The sequence below is a fragment of the Pristiophorus japonicus genome, chromosome 1 (assembly GCF_044704955.1).
Source record: "Pristiophorus japonicus isolate sPriJap1 chromosome 1, sPriJap1.hap1, whole genome shotgun sequence".
NCBI classification, from domain to species: Eukaryota; Metazoa; Chordata; class Chondrichthyes; family Pristiophoridae; genus Pristiophorus; species Pristiophorus japonicus.
The window spans coordinates 194,499,682-194,524,492 of NC_091977.1; the positions used below are offsets into that span (position 1 = coordinate 194,499,682).

General features: G+C 48.6%; 1 pseudogene; it reads left to right on the forward strand.

The window, feature by feature from the left end:
* The first annotated feature begins 261 nt into the window (after positions 1-261).
* Positions 262-24,162, forward strand: LOC139259835 (uncharacterized; annotated as a pseudogene).
* The last annotated feature ends 649 nt before the right edge of the window (positions 24,163-24,811 follow it).

A 24,811-nucleotide genomic window follows, 5' to 3' on the forward strand; every position in this document is an offset into this window, starting at 1 on the left:
CTATTCCATACACAACATTTGACGACGAGGCAACAAGAATCTTTGTATGCAAAAATGAGCACAATTGGATTGTTGGAGCAATTTGTGGAAGGAGAAGATTGGGCAGACTTTGTGAGCCGTTTGAGCCAGTTCTTCGTGGCCAACAAAATCAAGAAGGTCGGCGACGCAGATCGGTGCCGGGTGGTGTTCCTCACGGACTGCGGTCCAAAAATTTATGGTCTGATAAATAAGCTACTCCTGCCTGCGAGTCCAACAAAGAAGATGTTTGAAGAATTGTGGACACTGGTACAGGACCACCTTAAGCCAGACGAAGGCATCATCATCTCCAGATACAGATTTTACACGCGCGTTCACTCAGAGGGCCAGAATGCGGCGGAATTTGTTACCGACCTGAGGCGTCTAGCGGGACGGTGTAAATTCGGGGCTGTGTTGGCAGACATGCTGCGGGGCTTCTTTGTAATCGGCATCAACCACGAGGTGATCCTGCGTAAACTACTGGCAGTGGAGACGCTGGACTTGAACAGGGCCATCATGATCGCTCAGTCATGCATGATGACGGAGAGAAATCTAAAGCAGATATCAGTGAAAAATCAAAACTCAGCAAGTACTGTAAATATGATTGATTCAGCATTTGGCAGAGCGGCACATAGTCGGGTCTACCCGACTGTGTACATGAAACCTGTGGCTGCCCAAAGTCTGCCAGTGGGAATGCATCCGATTTCTCTGTGTTGGCGTTGTGGGGGAAATCACTGGCACCAGCAGTGCCGATTTAAGCAATATAGTTGCAACGGCTGTCTGAGAGTGGGGCATCTCCAGTGCAAGTGTCCGCAGATGAGCAAGCGTGCTGCGACACACCATGTGGAGGATGATGGTCAGATGAGCATGGATCCGGATTCACAATCCCAGATACCAGAGGAGGAAGTGTATGGACTGTACTCGTTCCTAACTAAGAGCAAACCGATAATGATCAACGTGAAATTTAATGGGGTGCTGGTATCGATGAAACGGGACACGGGGGCAAGTCAATCGATAATGAGCCAGAGAGCATTCGACAAGCTGTGGGATACTAAGGCTGTGAGGCCCAGGCTAAGTCCAGTCAATTCAAAGTTGCTGACGTACACCAAAGAACTCATAACGGTGATTGGCAGTGCCACAATTAAAGTGTCGTATGATGGTGCGGTTCACGAGTTACCACTATGGATTGTCCCAGACAATGGCCCAATGCTGCTCGGCAGGAACTGGCTTTAAAAAAATCAGTTGCGATTGGAACAACATCAAGGTGTTGTCATTGGAGAAAGATACATGTGCCCAAGTACTGAGCAAGTTCCCCTGTTTGAACCAGGCATCGGCAACTTCACGTGAGCCAAGGTGCAGATCCACGTGGACTCGGATGCAAGACCCGTCCATCATAAAGCTCGGGCAGTTCCGTATATGATGAGGGAAAAGGTCGAAATTGAACTGGACAGACTCCAGCGTGAAGGGATCATATCACCGGTTGAATTTAATGAATGGGCCAGCCCCATGGTTCCTGTGCTGAAAAGTGATGGCACAGTCAGAATCTGTGGAGACTACAAGGCTACAATCAACAGGGTTTCAAAACAGGATCAGTATCCGTTACCAAAGGCTGATGACCTGTTTGCAACGCTAGCCGGAGGGGGGGGGGGAAGTCGTTCACCAAACTGGACTTGATGTCGGCCTACATGACACAGGAGCTGGTCAAGACATCGAAGAGACTTACGTGCATTAACACGCATAAAGGACTGTTGATTTATCACAGATGCTCTTTTGGAATTCACTCGGCTGCAGCAATATTTCAGAGGAACATGGAAAGTCTACTGAAGTCCGTTCCCAGAACCGTCATCTTCCAAGATGACATCCTGATCACAGGTCGTGACTCTGAGGAACATCTGCACAACCTGGAAGAGGTTCTACATCGTCTGGACAAAGTGGGACTCAGACTGAAACGTTCGAAGTGCGTCTTCATGGCACCGGAAGTCGAATTCCTGGGGAGGAAAATTGCTGCTGACGGCATCAGGCCCACGGACGCGAAAACCAAGGCCATCAAGAATGCACCCAAGCCGCAGAATGTGACAGAGCTGCGTTCGTTCCTGGGTCTACTCAACTACTTCGGATACTTCCTACCCATATTGAACACCTTATTAGAACCACTGCACATGCTGCTAAGAAAAGGCGACAACTGGGTGTGGGGTGCGTCTCAAGACAGCTTTTGAGAAAGCCACTAATCTGCTTTGCTCTAATAAGCTGCTGGTACATTATGACCCATGTAAATGTTTAGTATTGGCCTGTGGTACTTCGTCATATGGAATTGGTTGCGTACTCCAACAAGCTAATGAGACGGGTAAACTTCAACCAGTCGCGTGTGCTTCAAAAAGTTTGTCCAAAGCAGAAAGAGCTGACAGCATGGTAGAGAAAGAAGCACTAGCCTGTGTGTATGGGTTTAAAAAGATGCATCAGTACCTGTTTGGTTTTCGGTTTGAACTGGCTACAGATCACAAGCCGCTCATTTCACTGTTCTCTGAAAACAAAGGTATCAATACCAATGCTTCATTTCGCATCCAGAGGTGGGCGCTGAGATTATCCACTCATGATTATGTAATTCGCTATAGACTTGGCACCGAGAATTGTGCCGATGCTTTAAGCCGTATGCCGTTGCCCACACCGGAGGTGGAAACGCCACAACCGGCGGACCTATTGTTAGTTATGGATGCTTTTGAGAGTGAAGGAACCATTGTAAGACCTGGACCAGCCAGGACCCGATTTTATCGGTGGTGAAAAGTTGCATCCTCAAAGATGATTGGTGTGCCATACCCAAGGAAATGTGCGAGACCAAACCTTACATTCATCGCAAAGGCGAACTGTCTATTCAGTCGGATTGTTACTGTGGGGCAATCGTGTTGTTATGCCCAAGAAAGGGAGAGGGAAATTTGTACGTGAGCTACATAGCACACATCCCGGCATTGTAATGATGAAAGCCATCGCTAGGTCTCATGTATGGTGGCCGGGAATAGACTCTGAGCTGGAATCATGTGTGTATCAGTGCAACACTTGCATGCAGCTCAGCAAAGCACCAGCGGAATAGCTGCTGAGTCTGTGGTCTTGGCTGTCCAAACCATGGTCCAGGATCCACATAGACTTTGCAGGTCCCTTCCTGGGGAAGATGTTTTTAGTTGTGGTGGATGCATATTCGAAGTGGATAGCGTGTATAATCATGTCATCCAGTACATCCACAGCTACCATTGAGAATCTCAGTGTCATGTTCACGACACATGGTCTGCCTGACATTGTTGTTAGCGACAACGGATCGTGCTTCACCAGTCAGGAGTTTCAAGAGTTCATGAAACTCAATGGTATCAAACATGTAAGGTCAGCACCGTTCAAACCTGCATCCAATGGGCAAGCAGAACGTGCTGTCCAAATCATAAAGCAGAGTATGAAGCGAGTCACCCAAGGGTCACTGCAGACCCGCCTGTCATGCATACTGCTTAATTACAGGACAAGACCACACATGTTTACCGGGCTCTTGCCTGCTGAACTAATGATGAAGAGAGGTCTTAAGACCAAGCTATCTCTTGTACACCCTGACTTGAATAATCATGTTGAATATAGAAGACAAAGTCAGCAAGGGTATCACGATCGCGCAGCTGTGTCACGCGATATTTCTGTAAATGATCCTGTATATGTTCTGAATTATAGTCAGGGTCCCAAGTGGATTGCTGGTACTGTCATGGCCAAGGAGGGCAACAGAGTATTTATTATCAAGCTCAAAATGAGCAAACATTCAGGAAACATGTGGATCAGACAAAGCTGCGGCACACAGACAAACCGGAACAGTGGGAGGAAGAGACAATCGACGAGCAACCAACCTACCCCCAGTCATCAGAGCACTCAGTGGTCATCGGTGAATCGGGACTTTCAATCACTGACATCTTCAATGAAAATGGACTTCCAATCCCTGACATGGTCATTGCCACTCCCACCAGATCAGTCACCCAGCCACCAGTCACAACAGACTCTGAACACTCACCCAAGGCTGGAGTTGAACTGAGATGGTCAACTCGGGAGCGTAAAACACCGGACCGTCTCTATTTGAAAAAGACTGTGTTAATCTCTCAGAGGGGGGGGTATTGTCATGTATGTACTTTTTGAGTCACTAACAACTAAATGGCGTCACTGTTGGAGGCCATTGGGCTGTATGCACGTGTGTGCAGTCCAAGTATAAAGGGCCAGCCATTTTGTATATTAGTCATTTTGGGCCTTAATAAAGCAGAGCCAAGGTCATATCTCTTGGAGTTAAACAGTACTCAGTCTAACAGTTATCACATACACAACAAACGGGAAGGAATCATATCACCAGTCGAGTTCAACGAATGGGCCAGTCCAATTGTCCCAGTGTTGAAAAGCGATGGCATGGTCAGGATCTGCGGTGACAACAAGGTAACGATCAACCTAGTCTTGATACAGGATCAGTACCCGTTACCCAAGGCTGATGACCTGTTTGCAATGCTAGCGGGGGGGAAGTCGTTCACCAAATTGGACCTGACCTCGGCTTACATGGCACAGGAGCTGATCGAATCTTCAAAAAAACTGACATGCATCAACACACACAAAGGACTGTTTATATACCACAGGTGCCCTTTTGGAATTCGCTTGGCGGCAGTCATATTTCAGAGAAACATGGAGACTTTGCTGAAGTCCATCCCGAGAACCGTCGTGTTCCTAGATGACATCCTGATCATCGGTCGCGACGCCACTGAACATCTGCACAACCTAGAAGAGGTTTTATGTCGTCTGGACAGAGTGAGACTCAGGCTAAAACGCTCCAAGTGCGTTTTCATGGCACCAGAAGTCGAATTCCTGGGGAGAAAGATTGCAGCAGGCGGCATCAGGCCTATGGACTCAAAGACAGAGGCCATCAAGAATGCACCCAGACCCCAGAGAGTAATGGAGCTGCGTTCGTTCCTGGGTCTCCTTAACTATTTTGGTAACTTTCTACCTAGTTTGAGCACATTGCTAGAGCCCTTGCACATGTTGCTGAGAAAGGGTAACGACTGGGTTTGGGGCAAATCTCAAGACAGAGCCTTTGAGAAGGCCAAGAACCTGCTTTGTTCCAATAAATTACTGGTACACTATGACCCATGTAAGTGGTTAGTGCTGGCCTGCGACGCCTCATCATATGGGGTCGGTATCAGACAAACTCCAACCAGTTGTATACGCGGCCACCAGTCTGTCTAAGGCTGAAAGAACCTATAGTTTGGTAGAGAAAGAGGCGTTAGCATGCATATATGGGGTTAGGAAAATGTACCCATACCTGTTTGGGCTTCGGTTTGAGCTTGAAACAGACCACAAGCCGCTCATTTCATTGTTTTCTGAGAGTAAAAGTATAAACACCAATGCCTAGTCCCGCATCCAAAGATGGGCACTGATATTATCAGCTTATGATTATGTCATCTGCCACAGACCAGGCACTGAAAACTGCACTGATGCGCTTAGCCAGCTACCATTGTATACAACCGGGGTAGAAATGCTGCAGCCCGCAGACTTGCTGCTGGTCATTGATGCCTTCGGGACCGAGGAGTCACCCATCACGGCTCGCTAAATTAGGACCTGGACCAGCCAGGATCCTATACTGTCAAGCATAATAAGGTATGTCTTAAATGGAAATTGGTCTGCCATTCCCAGGGAAATGCAGGATGAAATTGAGCCTTATAGCCGCCGCAAAGATGAATTTTCTATTCAGTCTGATTGTCTGTTATGGGGTAATCGTGTTGTTATGCCAAAAAAAGGCAGGGAAACTTTTGTGCGAGATTTACACAGTACCCACCCAGGCATTGTCACGATGAAGGCCATTGCCAGGTCTCACGTTTGGTGGCCCGGCATTGACTCGGACTTGGAGTCATGCGTGCATCAGTGCAACACTTGCATGCAACTGAGTAACGCACCTGCGGAGGTTCCACTGAATCTGTGGTCATGGCCATCCAAACCGTGGTCAAGGATCCACATAGACTTTGCAGACCTCTTTCTCGGAAAATGTTTTTAGTAGTAGTGGACGCTTACTCCAAATGGATTGAATGCGTAATCATGTCATCCAGCACGTCCACAGCCACCATTGAAAGCCTCCGGGCCATGTTCACCAGCCATGGCCTGCTCGACGTCTTTGTCAGCGACAACGGACCGTGTTTCACCTGTTCGGAATTCCATAAGTTTATGACCCGTAATTGCATCAAGCATGTCAGGTCTGCCCCTTTCAAACCTGCATCTAACGGTCAAGCGGAGTGGGCTGTCCAAACCATTAAGCAGAGCCTAAAACGCGTGAATCACGGCTCCCTACAGACCCGCTTGTCCCGCATTCTGCTCAGTTACCGGACGAGACCCCACTCGCTCACCGGGGTCCCTCCTGCCAAGCTGTTAATGAAGAGAGGCCTCAAAACCAGGCTCTCCCTTGTACACCCGGATCTCAATGATCATGTCGAAACCAGAAGGCAACGGCAGCAATGGTACCATGATCGCGCGGCCGTATCATGTGACATTGCTGTTCATGACCCTGTGTTTGTCCTGAATTATGGCCATGGTCCAAAGTGGGTTGCTGTCATGGTTTTGGCCAAGGAGGGGAACAGGGTGTTTGTAGTCAAACTGTTAAATGGCCAAATGTGCAAGAGGCACATCGACCAAACCAAACTGCGATTCACAGACCACCCAGAACAAATTGAAGATGACATCATCGACCAACCAACACAAATCCAATCATCAGTTGACCCTTGTGTCATTCACGAAGACGAACCTATCATCCCCGACAGTCCTGTCAGACCGACTGCTCCACAATGCAGCAATGGTCCTACTAACTCACCCAAGCTTGGGTTCGAACTGAGAAGATCAACCAGGGAGCAGAAGGCCCCGGACCGTCTCAACTTGTAAATACAACCGGTACCAAGGACTTTGGGGGGAATTATGTTATGTATGTTAACTGGGTTTTACCTGCCACCGGAGGGCATGACTGTCAGAGTCCGAATGGTCACTGGCATACACGTGCAAGCCGTGTATATAATGTTGGCAGCCATGTTGAATCCTCACTTTGAGAATAAATAAACTGGAGTAAGGTCATGCCTGAACTAACTCACCATACTTAGCCTCGTGGAGTTATTCGATACTTAACGTATTATTGTTCGGATATGAGTAGGTGTGGCATCTATTGACTTTACATCACGCAGTGGTGTATACTTTACTCACGTGGCATCACTTCAGGTTCTGCAGCTGCTTGCGTGGCTGACCGGGGGGGGGGGTCCCCACGAGTTCCAGCACCCACTCCTCGATATCGGTGAGGTGGCTGATGACTGGTGGCCCCCCCCACCCATTCGCCTCCACTCGGCCCTATTCCTCGAAAGCTGCTTCTGTAAAAGGTAACAACAGCACGACATGACATGAGATCATTGTGTGATATCATTGCTAGGTACTGTCACAGAGACTGATACAACACATAACCGACAGATGTAATCATGATTATACTGAAAATTATCATTCTTTACCTAAAGACGTACACTATAACCGCAGGCTTTGAGTACAACATTCCCGGTAAAAGTGAAAGATCTCACATTTGATTATAGTCACTCATGACACTTACAAATCAAATTATATAAATACATAAGTACATGTAAATAAATGTAATACTTACTCTGGCGGATCTGACAAGGTTGTTCCATCGCTTGCGGCATTGGTTGCCCTTACACACCACGTTGGTCGCCAATGAGACCACCTCGGCTATCTCGGCCCATATTTTCTGGTAGGCCTTTGGGTTGGGTTTCCCACGCCTTCCCTATGTCAATTGACCCCAGCATGACTCGACCACCTGCATGAGGGAGGCATCTGCCTCGTCCGAGAACCTCCTCGCTCTCTTTCGTCCTCTTATGTGTTCCTCTCCCAGCTCACTGCTCTCGCCAGCATCAGTCTCCACAGCATGCCGGGTCGCCTTCTCCACTCCCTCCATTATAGGCACCAAATTAGACAAAATATCTGTCTGGTAACAGCTAACTTTTTTCTCACAATTTTGTATAAAGCTCAAAACTGTCCCTCCTACCTCCCAAAGCAGCCAAACAAGCACCCACACCACACCCACACATGCCTTCACTTCCTCTCTGCTCCCTCTCTCTCTGTCTCCTCTTTTGCGCATGTAATGATGATCCCTGACCTCCTGAGTCATGGGGAAACAGCGTTGCCATGCTGTTGCTAAGGACGGCGACATTTTACGGCAGAAGGTCAGAGAGATTTAACGCTAACGCCCATTTCAGATCACTTGCGGTAATGCCCATTTTTAAAAATGGAAACTAAGGGTTTTGAAAATGAGCAAGAATCTGGCGATCTGAAAACCAATATTTACCACCCATGCGGAAATAACGCCCATTTTTGGCCGATCTGCTCAAAAGTGGAAAATCTAGCCCTATATCTTTTTTATAATATGGCGACCAGAACTACACACAGTACTCCAAGTCTAGTCTAACCAAGGTTTGATACAAGTTTAGAATACTTTTCAATTCTATCCCTCTAGAAATAAAGGGGCCGAAAGTTCGGGTCTCAAAGAGACCCGTTAATGCCCATTTGCGGCGGCCATTCCTAAAAATGGAATGACCGCCGCTTTGGGCTCAACAGGCCGACCCGATCAAAATTCAGGTCGGGGATTTCTCAGCCTGGACCCCGTCCCGCCCAAGTAGATGCACCACCAATTTAAAATAAAATAAATACTTACCTAGCCATTTCACCTCGATCCGTCAATCTCCCGCCGCGCGATGCCCCCAGCAGGATTTTCTGCCAGTGCCCCCTCTGAAAACTATGTGTGGCCCAGCAGCACGGCGGCCCTTAAAGGGGAGGGTCTACTGCCGCAGTCGCAGTGGAAACATTTTTGCCTGCCAACTTGCCAATCAGCTGGCAAAATACTGCACCCAGATTCGGCCGGCCCACCAACGGGCAGCCTGGCACCCTCTCTTGGCCCGGCCGAAACCCTCCCTGGTGGCCCAGGGGCTAAAGTTAAAAAATGATTGAATCTTTCCCCTTTAACTTTCCCCATTATGATCCATTTCCTGCAGGACTTTGAAAAAAATTCAAAGTCCTGAAAATAGATCTGCTCACCGCACCAAGAGTTCCAGCGGTGAGTAACAATTAAAAAATCATAGCTGTGCCAGCTTTCTGGTGCAGCTGAATGTCAGCCCAAACACTAGTGCTTGTTTTTTTATGGCCTTATTAACCTACATTGCTACTTTTAGTGATTTGTGTATTTGTACTCTCAGATTCTTTTGCTTTTCTACCCCATTTAGATTCTTATTTTCCAGGTAATATGTGACCTCCTTATTTTTCTTACCAAAATTTAATCTTACCAAAACTTATTTATCTTTGTTTGCAACTTTGAGATAAGGAGAGAAGGCTAATAGAGGTCCAAGGCTTCCTCGGAACTACTCCCGCTCTGGCACCATACCTTTGCTTGAAATAGTGAGAAGCACATTTACGAACTGAAATATGGTTTCTGCTGCACTCCCTGCAAAGTGCCAGTTGCAGAGCGGGAGCGGCTAAGAGATCATTCTGGGTCATGGTCTTTGAATCGGTGAAATAAGTTTCACTGATTAATGATTCCATCATACCTTATGGGGAAGAAGATTGCACTGAATTGCATTTGAAATGGTTTGAACTGTCCATACCCATCTGAAAAGAGAAAAGACAGGTTAATATTTCTGGTCCTCACATGAAACATCCACCCCTTTTCAGGACTTGCTGTGATATATTTCCAGCATTTTCTGTCTTCATTTCAGATTTTCAGTATTTGCAGTTTTCCGATTTATCTCTACACTTGGATATATTTTTCTATCTGCAAAGCTCAGGTACTGGGACGAGTACACAGGATGCTTTGCACTCACTCAAGATAAGAATAGCCAACCCGATCGGATTTTCCAGCGTTTGTTGTAATTAAATATGCAGTGAACTCGTATCCAGGATTTAAGCCTCCTTCTGGAAGCTGATCAAAAGGAGATGTAATATCTGGTGCAGCTGCAGCTCTTAACTGGCTGCAGCCAAGATTTAAAGGGATGTTCTCATTTAAATGCAATTGGTCACCCATGGGGGAAAATGTTTGCTGCCTTTGCAAAGCCTTTGTAGACTAAAGAACTACTGGCAACATAAAAACATGACAGCACAATTGTAAATGATTCAAACGGAGTCCATGAGCATTTACGTTGCAGTGTACCATCTGACTGCTCTTTTTGTTGCATAGAAAAGTGGAGATGCTGCTGTATGAAGAGGCAGGATTTCATTTTGGCACTTCAGAGCCCTCTCCCTCATGGACTGCAGTCATATCATCATCATCAAAGGCAGTCCCTCGGAAATCAAGGAAGACTTGCTTCCACTCTAACATGAGTCCTAAGGTGGCTGAACAGTCCAATACGAAAACCACAGTCCCTGTCACAGGTGGAACAGATAGTCGTTGGGAAAGGGTGGGTGGGACAGGTTTGCTGCACGCTCTTTCCGCTGCCTGCGCTTGATTTCTGCATGCTCTCGGCAATGAGGTGCTCAGCACTCTCCCGGATGCACTTCCTCCACTTAGGGCGGTCTTTGGCCAGAGACTCCCAGGTGTCAGTGGGGATATTGCACTTTATCAGGGAGGCCTTGAGGGTCCTTGTAATGTTTCCTCTGCCCACCTTTTGCTCGTTTGCCGTGAAGGAGTTCCGAGCAGAGCGCTTGTTTTGGGAGTCTCGTGTCTGGCATGCGAACAATGTGGTCTGCCCAGTGGAGCTGATCAAGTGTGGTCAGTGCTTCGATGCTGGGGATGTTGGCCTGGTCGAGGACGCTAACATTGGTGCATCTGTCCTCTCAGGGGATTTGTAGGATCTTGCGGAGACATCGTTGATGGCATTTCTCCAGCGACTTGAGATGTCTACTGTACATGGTCCATGTTTGAGTCATACAGAAGGGCGGGTATTACTACAGCCCTGTAGACCATGAGCTTGGTGGCAGATTTGAGGGCCTGGTCTTCAAATACTCTTTTCCTCAAGCGGCCGAAGGCTGCACTGGTGCACTGGAGGCGGTGTTGAATCTCGTCGTCAATGTCTGCTCTTGTTGATAAGAGGTTCCCGAGGTATGGGAAATGGTCCACATTGTCCAGGGTCGCGCAGTGGACCTTGATGATGAGGGGCAGTGCTATGCGGCGAGGACAGGCTGGTGGAGCACCTTTGTCTTACAGATGTTTAGCGTGAGGCCCATGCTTTCGTATGCCTCAGTAAATATGTTGAGTATAACTTGGAGTTCAGCCTCTGTATGAGTGCAGACGCAGGCGTCGTCTGTGTACTGTAGCTCAATGACAGAGGTTGGAGTGGTCTTGGATCTAGCCTGGAGACAACGATGGTTGATCAAGTTCCCACTGGTTCTGTAGTTAGGTTCCACTCCAGCAGGGAGCTTGTTGACTTTGAGGTGGAGCATGGCAGTGAGGAAGATTGAGAAGAGGGTTGGAACAATGACGCAGTCCTGTTTGACCCTGGTCCAGATATGGATTAGCTCTGTAGTGGATCTGTTGGGAAGGATCACGGCCAGCTGTCGTCGTGGAGCAGGCAGAGTATTGTGTTCCTAACACAGATGAGGCTGCACACAGGGAGGTTAAAGTAACAGTGACCTCAGTCTTTAATAAGACACTCCTTTGCGCAATAACACATGTAGGGGCTCTAAAAGGGAGCTTAACCCCGGTAGGAAGTTACCAAAATAGTTGAGGAGTCCCAGGAACAACTGTAGCTCTGTGACGTTCTGTGGCCTGGGCGCGTTCCTGATAGCTTCTGTCTTGGCGTCTGTGGGCCGAAAGCCGTCCGCCGCGATCTTTTTCCCAAAAACTCCACTTCTGTTGCCATGAAGATGCATTTCGACCTCTTCGGCCACAGCCCTACGCGATCCAGTGGCTGGGGGACATCCTCCAGGTTTTGTAGGTGCTTGGTGGTGTCCCAACCCGTGACCAATATGTCGTCCTGAAAGACCACCGTGTGTGGTACCGACTTAAGTAGGCTCTCCATGTTTCTCTGGAAGATCGCTGCAGCCGACCGAATTCCAACCGGGCATCTGTTGTAGATGAACAGTCCCTTGTGCGTGTTGATGCAGGTGAAGCCCTTCGTAGACTCCTCCAGCTCCTGCGTCATGTAGGCCGAAGTAAGGTCGAGCTTGGTGAACATCTTGCCTCCTGCCAGCGTTATAAATAGGTCGTCTGCTTTAGGTGGCGGGTATTGGTCCTGTAGCGAGAAACGATTAATAGTTACTTTATAATCGCTGCAAATCCTGACCGTGCCATCACTTTTGAGTACTGGAACAATCGGGCTGGCCCACTCACTGAATTCCACTGGGGAGATGATGCCCTCGCATTGCAGCCTGTCCAGCTCGATTTCCACTCTCTCCCTCATCATGTGAGGTACCACTCGCGCCTTGTGGTGAATGGGTCGTGCCTCTGGGACCAAGTGGATCCGCACCTTCGCCCCGGAAAAGTTTCCAATGCCTGGCTCAAAAAGGAAAGGAAATTTGTTAAGAACCTGGGTAAATGAGGCCTCATCGACATGTGATAGCGCTCGGATGTCATCCCAGTTCCAGCGGATTTTGCCCAGCCAGCTCCTTCCAAGCAATGTGGGGCCATTGCCTGGGACAATCCAGTTCATGCACCGTGCCCTCATAGGTGACCTTGACCATGGCGCTGCCCAGGACAGTGATAAGCTCTTTGGTGTACGTTCTCAGTTTCGTGTGGATGGGGCTCAGGGCTGATCTGAATGCCTTGTTGCACCACAGTCTCTCAAACATCTTTTTACTCATGATGGATTGGCTAGCGCCAGTGTCCAGTTCCATGGCTATGGGTAGGCCATTCAATTTTACATTTAACATTATAGGTGGACATTTCGTCGAAAATGTGTGCACCCCGTGTACTTCAGCATCTGACTTCTCTCTCTGAGATTGCTTTGATCCACTATGGACCGATCTTCCTCTGCCACATGGTGGTTAGCAGGTTTTGCAGAGCTTGCAGCTCATTTGCAAGCTCATTGGAGGTGCCCCATTGTTCCACAGCTCCCGCAAACATACCCTTTGAAGCGGCATGAATAGGCTGAATGGAAGCCTCCACAATGCCAACAAGGTGTGAATTGCCTTGCATTCATCCTTTGTTGGGGACTCTGAGCCATCTGGGTCACCTGGGGCCTGCTGGCAGTTGCAGACTCATGGGTTCTGCCCTGTACATTTCTGCTCGCAAACACAGTTCCAGTTAATTTATGAACATTGCTAGCATTTGTGTGCTGAGAGATTTGTTTGGTGTTATCACTGGTGGACATAAACGCCTGTGCTATCGCAGTGGCCTTACTGAGGGTCGGTGTCTCTACAGTCAAAAGTTTTCGTAGGATGGTCTCGTGGCCAATGCCCAGTACAAAAAAGTCTCTGAGCATTTGCTCCAGGTAGCCATCAAACTCACATTGACCTGCAAGTCGCCTTAGCTCGGCAACGTAGCTCGCCACTTCCTGACCTTCAGATCACTGGCATGTGTGCCACCAATACCTCGCCATCAGCACGCTCTCCCTCGGATTAAGATGCTCCTGAACCAGTGCACACAGCTCCTCATATGACTTATCTGTGGGTTTCACCGGAGCCAGAAGATTCTTCATGAGGCTGTAGGTCGGTGCCCCGCAGACTGTGAGGAGGACCGCTCTCCTTTTTGCAGCGCTTCCTTCTCCGTCCAGCTTGTTGACTACAAAGTACTGGTCTAGCCGTTCGACATAGGCTTCCCAGTCCTCACCCTCCGAGAACTTCTCCAGGATGCCCACAGTTTGCTGCATCTTTGCGTTGGATACGTATTCTCGTCACCAGTTATTGTGTTCCTAACACAGCTGAGGCTGCACACATGGAGGTTAAAGTAACAGTGACCTCAGTCTTTAATAAGACACTCCAGATACTGGGATCCCTTGGAACTTCAGGGGATGAGCTCCCTGGTGGCGGAACATGGGAGTGCATGCTTTACAGATACACAACACAGAGGATGGTGACAAATTTTTGGGGGCATCCGAAACGGAAGAGGACGCTCCATAGTCCCTCGCGGTTGACAGTATCAAAGGCCTTTATAAGGTCGAAGATGGCCATGTGGTGCTGTTCCCTGCAATTTTCCTGCAGCTGTCGCGCTGTAAAAATCATGTCCGTTGTTCCCCGTAGGGGACGAAATCAGCACTGTGACTCTGAGAGGAGCTCCTCAGCCACAGGGAGAAGACAGTTGAGGAGGACTCTAGCGACGACTTTCCCAGTGGCTGATAACAGGGAGATTCCTCTGTAGTTGCCGCAGTCAGACTTGTCCCCTTTTTTAAAGATGGTCACAATGACTGCACCTCATCTCTGAGATCTCCCGGCATGCTTTCCTCCCTCCAGATGAGAGAGATGAGGTCATGCATTCGCACCAACAGTGCCTCCCCACCGTATATAAAAAAGAAAAGAGTGGCTAAAGTAAATATTGGTCCCTTAGAGGACGAGACTGGGGAATTAGTAATGGGGAACATGGAGATGGCAGAAACTCTGAACAAATATTTTGTATCAGTCTTTACGGTAGAGGACACTAACAATATTACAACAGTGGATAATTAAGGGGCTATGGGGGGAGAGGAACTTAACACAATCACTATCACTAAGGGGGTGGTACTCAGTAAGATAATCGGACTAAAGGCAGATAAATCCTCTGGACCTGATGGCTTGCATCCTAGGGTCTTGAGAGAAGTAGCGGCAGGGATTGTGGATGCATTGGTTGTAATTTACCAAAATTCCCTAGATTCTAGGGAGGTCCCAGCAGATTGGAAAACTGCAAATGTGACGCCACTACTTAAAAAAGGAGGCAGACAAAAAGCAGGAAACTATAGACCAGATATCCTAGCATCTGTATTTGGGAAATTGTTGGAGTCCATTATTAAAGAAGCAGTAGCAGGACATTTGGAAAAGCAAAATTCGGTCAGGCAGAGTCAGCATGGATTTATGAAAGGGAAGTCATGTTTGACAAATTTGCTGGAATTCTTTGAGGATGTAACGAACAGGATGGATAAAGGGGAACCAGTGGATGTGGTGTATTTGGACTTCCAGAAGGCATTTGACAAGATGCCACATAAAAGGTTACTGCACAAGACAAAAGTTCACGGGGTTGGGGGTAATATATTAGCATGGATAGAGGATTGGCTAACTTACAGACAACAGAGAGTCAGGATAAATGGTTCATCTCTGGTTGGCAACTAGTAACTAGTGGGGTACGGCAGGGATCAGTGCTGGGACCCCAACTATTTACAATCTCTATTAACGACTTGGAAGAAGGGACTGAGTGTAACGTAGCCAAATTTGCTGATGATACAAAGATGGAAGGAAAAGCAATGTGTGAGGAGGACACAAAAAATCTGCAAAAGGACATAGATAGGCTAAGTGAGTGGGCAAAAATTTGGCAGATGGAGTATAATGGAAAGTGCGAGGTCATGCATTTTGGCAGTAAAAATCAAAGAACAAATTATTATTTAAATGGAGAAAGTTTGCAAAGTGCTACAGTACAGCGGGACCTGGGGATACTTGTGCATGAAACACAAAAGGATAGTATGCAGGTACAGCAAATGGTCAGGAAGGCCAATGGAATCTTGGCCTTTATTGCAAAGGGGATGGAGTATAAAAGCAGGGCAGTCTTGCTACAGCTATACAGGTGAGGCCACACCTGGAATACTGCGTGCAGTTTTGGTTTCCATATTTCCGAAAGGATATACTTGCTATGGAGGCAGTTCAGAGAAGGTTCACTAGGTTGATTCCGGAGATGAGGGGGTTGACTTATAGAGAAAGGTTGAGTAGGTTGGGCCTCTACTCATTGGAATTCAGAAGAATGAGAGGTGATCTTATCGAAACGTATAAGATTATGAGGGGGCTTGACAAGGTGGATGCAGAGAGGATGTTTCCACTGATGGGGGAGACTAGAACTAGAGGGCATGATCTTAGAATAAGGGGTCGCCCACTTAAAACAGAGATGAGGAGAAATTTCTTCTCTCAGAGGGTTGTAAATCTGTGGCATTCGCTGCCTCAGAGAGCTGTGGAAGCTGGGACATTGAATAAATTTAAGACAGAAATAGACAGTTTCTTAAACGATAAGGAGATAAGGGGTTATGGGGAGTGAGCAGGGAGGTGGAGCTGAGTCCATGATCAGATCAGCCATGATCTTATTGAATGGCAGAGCAGGCTTGAGGGGCCTTATGGCCTACTCCTGTTTCTATTTCTTATGTTCCTATGTTCTTATACTTCAGTGCCTCAGCGGGGATTCCAGCCGCTCCTGTAGCCTTGTTGTTCTTAAGCTGTCTTATGGCTTTTTCTACCTCGTGCAGTGCTGGGGTTTTACTGAGGTGGTGCTGCGGAATGGAGTCGAGAACACTCAATTGAAAGGCAGAGTCTCGATTGAGGAAATCTTCGAAGTGCTCCTTCCAGCAGGCCCTGACTGCCTCAGTGTCCTTGATGAGTGTTTCCACGTTCTTGGCCAGCAGTGGGGTGGCACCTTGGGTATTTGGACCATTGGTAGGCTTGAAGAATCCTCGCACATCATGGCTGTCGGCCAGCTGCTGTATCTCCTGTGCTTTCTCCATCGACCACCTGTTCTTTAGGTCCCGGGTTTTTTGTTGGACCTCAGCTTTAAGCCATCTGTAATGCTGCTTTGCTGCTCCCGAGTTGGGTTGTTGTTTAAGACTAAAAAATGCCCTGTGCTTGCGATCTATTAGCTCTTGAATCTCCTGGTCATTCTCACCAAACCAGCCCTGGTGTTTCCTAGTTGAGTGACCGAGCGTCTCTTCAAAGGCACTGGTTATGCAGGCCTGGAGGGCAGATCAGGCGCTGTGGGCATTCTGCGTCTCGGGTCATCAAGGCACGCCAGTTTAGCTGAGAGACGCTGACTATATAGGGCTTTCCTAGCTGGGTCTTTAAATGCCTTAGCATTGATTTTGTTGTGGCACTGCTTCTGCTGCCTCCTCTGCTTTGGGACTATGTTAATGTCAATGATGGATCGGATTAGGCGGTGGTCCATCCAGCAGTCGTCAGCTCCTGTCAAGGCACGGGTGATGCGCACATCCTTGCAATCCCTGGCTCGGATGATGACAGGTGCAGTGTTTGGAGAGAGGATGTTGCCACGATGCCTTGTATTTGGCCCTCGGGCTGAACAAGGTGTTGGTGATGACAAGTTCATGTTCCAGACATTTTGTCAGGAGTAGGGTACCGTTGGAGTTGGCTTTCCCTACTCCCTCTCTGCCTCCCCAGAGGGCTGTGTCCTTGCCGATCCTGGCGTTGAAGTCACCGAGGAGGATCAGTTTGTCGTCCGCGAGGACGTGGGACAGGGATTTTTTGAGGTTGGAGTAAAAACCCTCTTTGGTCTCATCTGTTGCATCGAGTGTTGGGGCGTACACACTGATGACTGTGGCGCATTGATTCCGGGATAGGGCGAGTTGAAGAGTCATGCGGCGTTCGTTGACCCTGCAGGGGGAGTCTTTGAGGTAGTCGACCAGCTCATTTTTGATGGCGAAACCGACTCCGTGGAGGTGGTGTTTTTCCTTTGGTTTCCCTTTCCAGAAGAAGGTGTAACCTCCACCTTGTTCCTTGAGCTGGCCTTCCCCTGCCCGCCGGGTCTCGTTTAGGGCGGCAATGTCGCTATCAACGCATCTAAGTACAGCATGCTTGGCAGGAGATGGTGCCCAGGGTCAATTGTGTTGTGTGCAATACCTTTCAGACAGCAGCTGTGGCTCAGTGGGTAGCACACTTGCTTTTGAGTTGGAAAGTTGTGGGTTCAAGTCCCACTCCAGGAATTTGAGCATGTAAATCTAGGTTGATACTCCAGTGCAATGCTGAGGGAGTACTGCACTGTCAGAGGTGCTGTCTTTCAGATGAGAAGTTAAACCACGGCCCTGTCTGTTTTCTCTGGTGGATGTAAAAGATCCAATGGCACTATTTTGAAGAAGAGCAGGGAGTTATCCCCGGTGTCCTGGCCAATATTTATCCCTCAATCAACTTAACAAAAACAGATTATCTGGTCATTATCACATTGCTGTTTGTGGGAGTTTGCCGTGCGCAAATTGGCTGCCGCGTTTCCCACATTACAACAGTGACTACACTTAAAAAGTACTTCATTAGCTGTAAAGTGCTTAGAGACATCTGGTGAATGTGAAAGGCACTATAGAAATGCAAGTATTTCTTTCTTACCTGTAGAACCTGGGAAAAGAAACAAAAATGATGACTGACTTTCTGAGACAAGCCAAGCTGAGAATATACAACAGATGATCAAAGTATGCATGCAGCAAAGTGATGCCTATCAACCTGCTTCATATGTACTGCTGCCCATGCCAAGCCCTTGGGCAGCATTAATTATCATACGCACCCATACTTCAGCATCCTATACCCCTCTTTGGCAATCACAGTGCCTGCGAACCATTTGGGCCCTGCAGCATAGTTGAGGACAAAAACAGGGTCATTTACATCAATACTTCGTGCCCTCGCATTCCTGTCATGGTAGTCATATTGTGACTGGTGCTGCTCTCGACAATTTCTTTCATGGTGGGGTGTATAAGGGATAACCGGGTTTTGAGCGTCCTTTTCATTAGCAGCTCTGCAGGTGGAACCCTTGTGAGCAAGTGTGGTCGGGATCTGTAGGCCAACAGGAAGCGTGATAAGCGGCTTTGTAGGGAACCCCCTTGGATTCTGAGCATCCCGTGTTTCATTATCTGCACTGCTCGTTCTGCCTGGCCGTTTGAGGCCGGCTTGAACGGTGCCGTTCTGACATGGTTAATTCCATTGCCTGCCATGAAGTCCTGGAATTCAGTGCTTGTGAAGCACGGGCCATTGTCGCTGACCAAGATGTCCGGTAGACCGTGGACGGCGAACATTGCCCGTAGACTTTCTACCGTGGCAGAGGATGTGCTTGAATTTAGAATATCACACTCGATCCATTTGGAGTAGGCGTCTACTATAACCAAAAACATTTTTCCCATGAAAGGATCTGCGTAGTCCACAAGGATGCGTGACCAAGGCTTGGCGGGCCATGGCCAGGGGCTAAGGGGGGCTTCCCTGGGCGCATTGCCCAGCTGGGCACACATGTTGCACCTGCGAACACAAAGTTCCAGATCTGCGTCTATCCCTGGCCACCAAACGTGTGACCTGGCAATTGCCTTCATCGTGACAATGCCCGGGTGCTCATTGTGGAGTTCTCTGATGAACACTTCTCTGCCCATCTGGGGCATGACTATGCGGTTTCCCCACAGTAGGCAATCGGCCTGAATCGAAAGTTCATCCCTGCGCCTGTGAAATGGTTTAAATTCCTCAGGACATGCCCTGTACGTGGCTGCCCAGTCCCCATTCAGGACACATTTCTTGACTAGAGACAGTAGCGGGTCTCTATTTGTCCAGACTTTAATCTGATGGGCTGTCACAGGTGAGCCTTCGCTTCCGAAAGCTTCAACAGCCATGACCATCTCAGCAGTATGCTCGGTAGCCCCCTCAGTGGTGGCTAGTGGGTGCCTGCTGAGTGCATTGGCGCAGTTTTCGGTGCCCGGTCTGTGCCAAATTGTATCATTATAGGAGGCTAACGTGAGTGCCCACCTCTGTATGCGGGCCGATGCATTTGCATTTATGGCCTTGTTGTCAGCCAAAAGGGACGTTAGGGGTTTGTGATCGGTCTCCAGCTCAAATTTCCTGCCAAACAGGTACTGGTGCATTTTCTTTACCGCATATACACATGCGAGCGCCTCCTTTTCTACCATCCCGTAGCCCCTCTCTGCCTGGGACAGACGTCTGGAGGCATAGGCTGATCCCATCTGCTGCTACCCTCATCCCCAGGAATTCTACCTCTGGAGCTAGGAAGACGCACTTCGCCTTTTTCAGTCGCAGCCCTACCCGGTCCAGTCTGCGTAGCACCTCCTCCAGGTTGTGGAGGTGTTCTTCAGTATCGTAACCCGTAATGTGGATGCCGTACTGAAAAACCACCGTCCCTGGAATCGACTTGAGGAGGCTTTCTATATTTCGTTGGAAGATCGCGGCGGCCGAACGAATTCCGAACGGACATCTGTTGTACTCGAACAACCCCTTGTGTGTCGTGATGGTGGTCAGCTTCTTCGACTCACTCGCCAGCTCCTGGGTCATGTAAGCTGAGGTCAGGTCCAATTTTGAAAAAAGTTTGCCATCGGATAGCGCCGCAAAGAGGTCCTCGGCTCTCGGTAACGGGTACTGGTCTTGGAGTGACAACCGATTGATGGTGGCCTTGTAATCACTACATATCCTGACCGACCCATCCGCCTTGAGCACCGGCACAATCAGGCTCGCCCAGTCACTGAATTCGACTGCGAGATGATGCCTTCCCTCAGCAGGCGGTTCAATTCGCCTTCTATCATTTCCCGCATCACGTATGGCACCGCTCTGGCCTTGTGATGTACTGGCCTGGCGTCCGGGTTTAAGTGAATCACTACCTTGGCCCCCATGAAAATGCCAATGCCGGGTTGAAATAATGAGTCAAATTTGTCCAGGATCTGTGAGCATGATACTCGCTCCACAGAGGAAATTACATTGACATCGCCCCATTTCCAATTCATGACAGCAAGCCAACTCCTCCCTAGTAGTGCGGGACCGTCTCCCGGGACAACCCAGAGTGGCAACCTGTTCTCCGAATCTTTGTGGGTCACGACTACCATGGCGCTGCCTAGCACCGGAATGATCTCCTTTGTATATGTCCGTAGCTGTGCGTCAATCGGCAATAATTTTGGCCTCCTGGCCTTGGACGCCCACAACTTTTCGAACTGTTTGATACCCATCAGGGATTGGCTGGTCCCCCTGTCTAGCTCCATTGATACTGGGATGCCATTGAGGAGCACTTTCATCATTATCGGTGGCGTCCTGGTGTATGACCTGTATACGTGCTCCACATCAACTCGCTGAATTTTAGCTTCCAGCGATTTCCCCCAGCATTCATTTCTGCAATTTCTGCAGGTATTTTGCTCATCTCTGCAAACTATGACTGAGTGTGTGCCTCCACGCCTCCAACATGAGCTGTTGTTGGAAACAAAAGGTCCCTTGCCTGTCGATCATCTCTGACTGCCCCTGTGACTGTCCTTGAATGCGCCATTAACAGGTGTTGATGGCCCCATTACTGGCCGCATTGTCCCTTGCAATGGCGTGAATCGCTGTTCAGCTTGCCATTGTCTCTGTCGAACTCCCACTCTGGGTTCGACTACATGTTGGGGCATGCCCGATTGCCCTTGTCTGCCTGGAGGACTGTGTGCTGCTTTAACAATGTTGAATGTCCGTCCCAACCATTCCTTAACAGAGTACCTCTTGTCTGTTCTGCTAGTGGCCATGCTCGTGTGGTTTAAATCCCAATTTCTCGTCGCCATTGATACGTCCTTACTATACAGTATAAATGCACACGAGGCCCATGCTTGAGAGAAGGTCAGTCTGTGACCTGTCCTTTATTCCTTAACACTCAAGTGATGGAAGTGGGTGGAGCTTCCCCTTTTACCTGAAGGTCCAGGTTAGGAGTGTCTCCCACACGTTCACCACCTAGTGGTCAGTGTTCTCACAGTGTACAACTTAGGTCAGATTATACATGGGTTACAATGCTGGTTGAATACATGACACCCTTGTGCTGCCTTTACAAAACTTAGCTTGGCATCTTGCCTCCTACTTCAGTGTCTCCTACACCATCTCCTGTTTGTGTGCCTACAAGCTGCAAAGCCCACCTCATACGCACTCAAAGATTCCAGGTTAGTTTTCCTCCTCCAGTTGCAGTTCTTTGGTGCTGCTTTTGCACTACCTTTTCCTTTGCAAAGAGAGAAGACTAAGTTCGAGAAGTCTGATTGTCCCTGACACTACTATTCACTCACGTGTTTGCTTCCATCTCACAATCCTCATGTTTGCAGGTATGGCTCACTTTAAACACTTCTTCTTCCAGAGTAACACTTGGTGCCCCCCCACCACCCCTCCGCCCCCATCCCGCCTCCTTGAGAAAATCACGGCCATTATTTCTTAGCAAATCTCATGATTTTTAAGAGTTTGTCTCATGATTTATGAGATGGTGGGATTGGCATTACTGAGCCTATTAAAAAGATCAAGTCATGTGACTTTGAACTACAAGGAGATGTGTTGAGAATTTGTTTTAGGCTTAAATAGTTTGAATCTATGAAAAAAGCAATAATGTACCAATTTACTTTTCAATGAATAAATATTTGAATAATGACTTTGGCTTTGATAGTAATGTAATAATGCAAGTGCAGATTTTCTGGCCAGACTGAAATGATATTGCATAATATGTTCATCGCCCCAAATGATGATTTCCAATCTATTTAGCATGGAATTGCGCAGTGCAGTCTGTTCGTCCATCTGGAATGAACAATAAATTGAATGTCCACAGCAAAGGAGCTTGAAAGGGAATAGATTTTTTAAAAATCATTTTCTTAGTAGTTTTCGTGCTGGTTCTGACTTTTTTTTTGGCTGAAAGTTGTCTGCAATATCATTGGATAGCCAACAGAATGAATGGGCAGGTCGGATAAATCTTTTTACACAGAGAGTTGTTAGGAAGTGGGGGACGGGATACGTCCATTGGTGTGTTGGTAACAGGGTGGGACTTATTCCTGCCCACATGATTCCACCACTAACCTGCACATTTCCTGAGAAGGGTCGAATTAATTATGGTAACGGTACACCCATTAGCCATTGTCTTACCACCACCGTGGCTACGCATTCTTCTGTGAATGGAGCAACTGGAAAGCTGATGGAGGAAGAATTTGCATCGGGGAGCCTTAGGAAGGATTCCCAGTTTTTCTGTTTCATTAGTTGATGGGTTACTAACAGAAGTAAGGGCCTGTAGGTACAAATTCCTGGGGACAGAGAACAGGGAACCACAGAAGAAGATGGTACAAATATTATGGAGGGTGAATGCTGAGGTACTCAGTGCAGTCTCTACCAGCTGAAGAACTGCTACACAGTGCAGGAAAACATCATAATTTGACCAAGGTAAGTGAAGGTCTGTTTCTCATACACAGCCCGTAATCCATATAGATGCATGTCCTTCCCCCCGGCCTCTTGTTCCATCTTGATGTCATTAACTGGATGAAGAGAAGCCTGCACAATTCACAAGGAGCCTCTGCCATCAATTATGCACCTTTTTAACTCCACACTTCTCTGAACTCATATTGCCTACCCTCCCCACATCACCCAACCTACCCTAATAACCACCCCCACAAACTACCCCACAGACCTCCCACATCCTACACACCCCCAAACCCACCCCACACCCCCAAAACCACCCCATACCCCCCTCCACATCCCCACAGCCCCCAAACCTACCCCAATACACACCCCACACCACCAAACCTATCCTGATACCCACTCCACACCCCCAAAACCAACCCACAGACCCCCCTCCACATCCCCACAGCTCCCAAACTTACCCCAATACACACCCCACACCCACCCCACAGATCCCCCCACAGTCCCATAGCCCCCACACCCTCAAACCTACCCCAATATCCATCCCATACCCCCCAAACTGATCATTAGTCCTGGTTGCTCCCCTCACCTTTCAGCCCTAGGACCCCGTTTCCCCCCCTCAGTCCATTCCCGATCATCCGTTTACCTTCAACACCAGGTTGGGTTCCAGCTCGCCGTTCATGATCTCCTCAAGCTCCGCATCCAGCTCCAGGGCGAAGATGCTTGGCAGATCCTGGCTCCGGGCTCAGTGCTAGCGAACAGCGGTCTGACAGAGCACTGTCTATCGGCAGCTGAGCCTGCAGGTGACTCCCCTCCCTGAGCCTACAGGTGACTCCCCTTTCCCCCGAGCCTTCATGTCCCCCCCACTCCAGCGAGCCTACAGCTGTTCCCCTTTTCGGGCCTGTAGATTTCCTCCACACCGCATATAAGGTGCATTTGTTTCAGTGTCTCCCAGGGTTTGAGTTGGATTCCAGGGTTCACCAAAACCTTTGGTTACAGCAAAGGACCAGCTGCAACACCATCCGCTTCAGTCACTTCGTTAGCTGCGTGGCCAAGCTGCAGAAGCTTAAGAGGGTGGAGTCCCAGCTCTGGCTCCTGATCCTGATCCCGGTCCTGGTCCTGGTCCTGGTCCTGGTCCTGGTCCTGGCCCGGCCATGAAGCAGGCGACACCTCGAGCGTGCTCGGCCAGCGCCAACCTGATCCTGGACCTTTTTGAGGAGGAGTGGGGGGGGAGGGGGCGGGGCAGGGAGACCAAGCATTTAAGGGTTTTAAATCTAGGTCCACTCCCTCAGCAGCAGTTTCAAGGCAGCCCCTCCCCGTGACTTTCAAAATTGTAGGACACTTGCGCAGCTTGAAAGAAGCTGAAGTTGCTGAATATGATGTTATGCCATTAAACTGGAATTATAAGGGCGCGAGAGATCTTGAAGGAAAATCATGACTTTTTACAGTTGATTTGCAAGATTGTGAGTTGTGGCAATTTTTTGTTAGAAGTCATGTATCTCACGATTAATTTGAGAGAGTTGGCATTACTATAGGCTGCACCTGTGCGTGATTTCTTTTAACGTGGGGTGATCAGTGCATGCCGGCTACCACACGGGCTTAGCTGAGCGAGGTCTTGGTCCAGTGGCAAGGGGGTCCAGGATGACTGGAGACCAGGCACTGCTATATGGGCCTAATTGCCTACGGCGAGGTGTATTCAAAAAGGAGTTAGATGAGGTCCTTACTACTAGGGGGATCAAGGGGTATGACGAGAAAGCAGGAATGGGGTACTGAAGTTGAATGTTCAGCCATGAACTCATTGAATGGC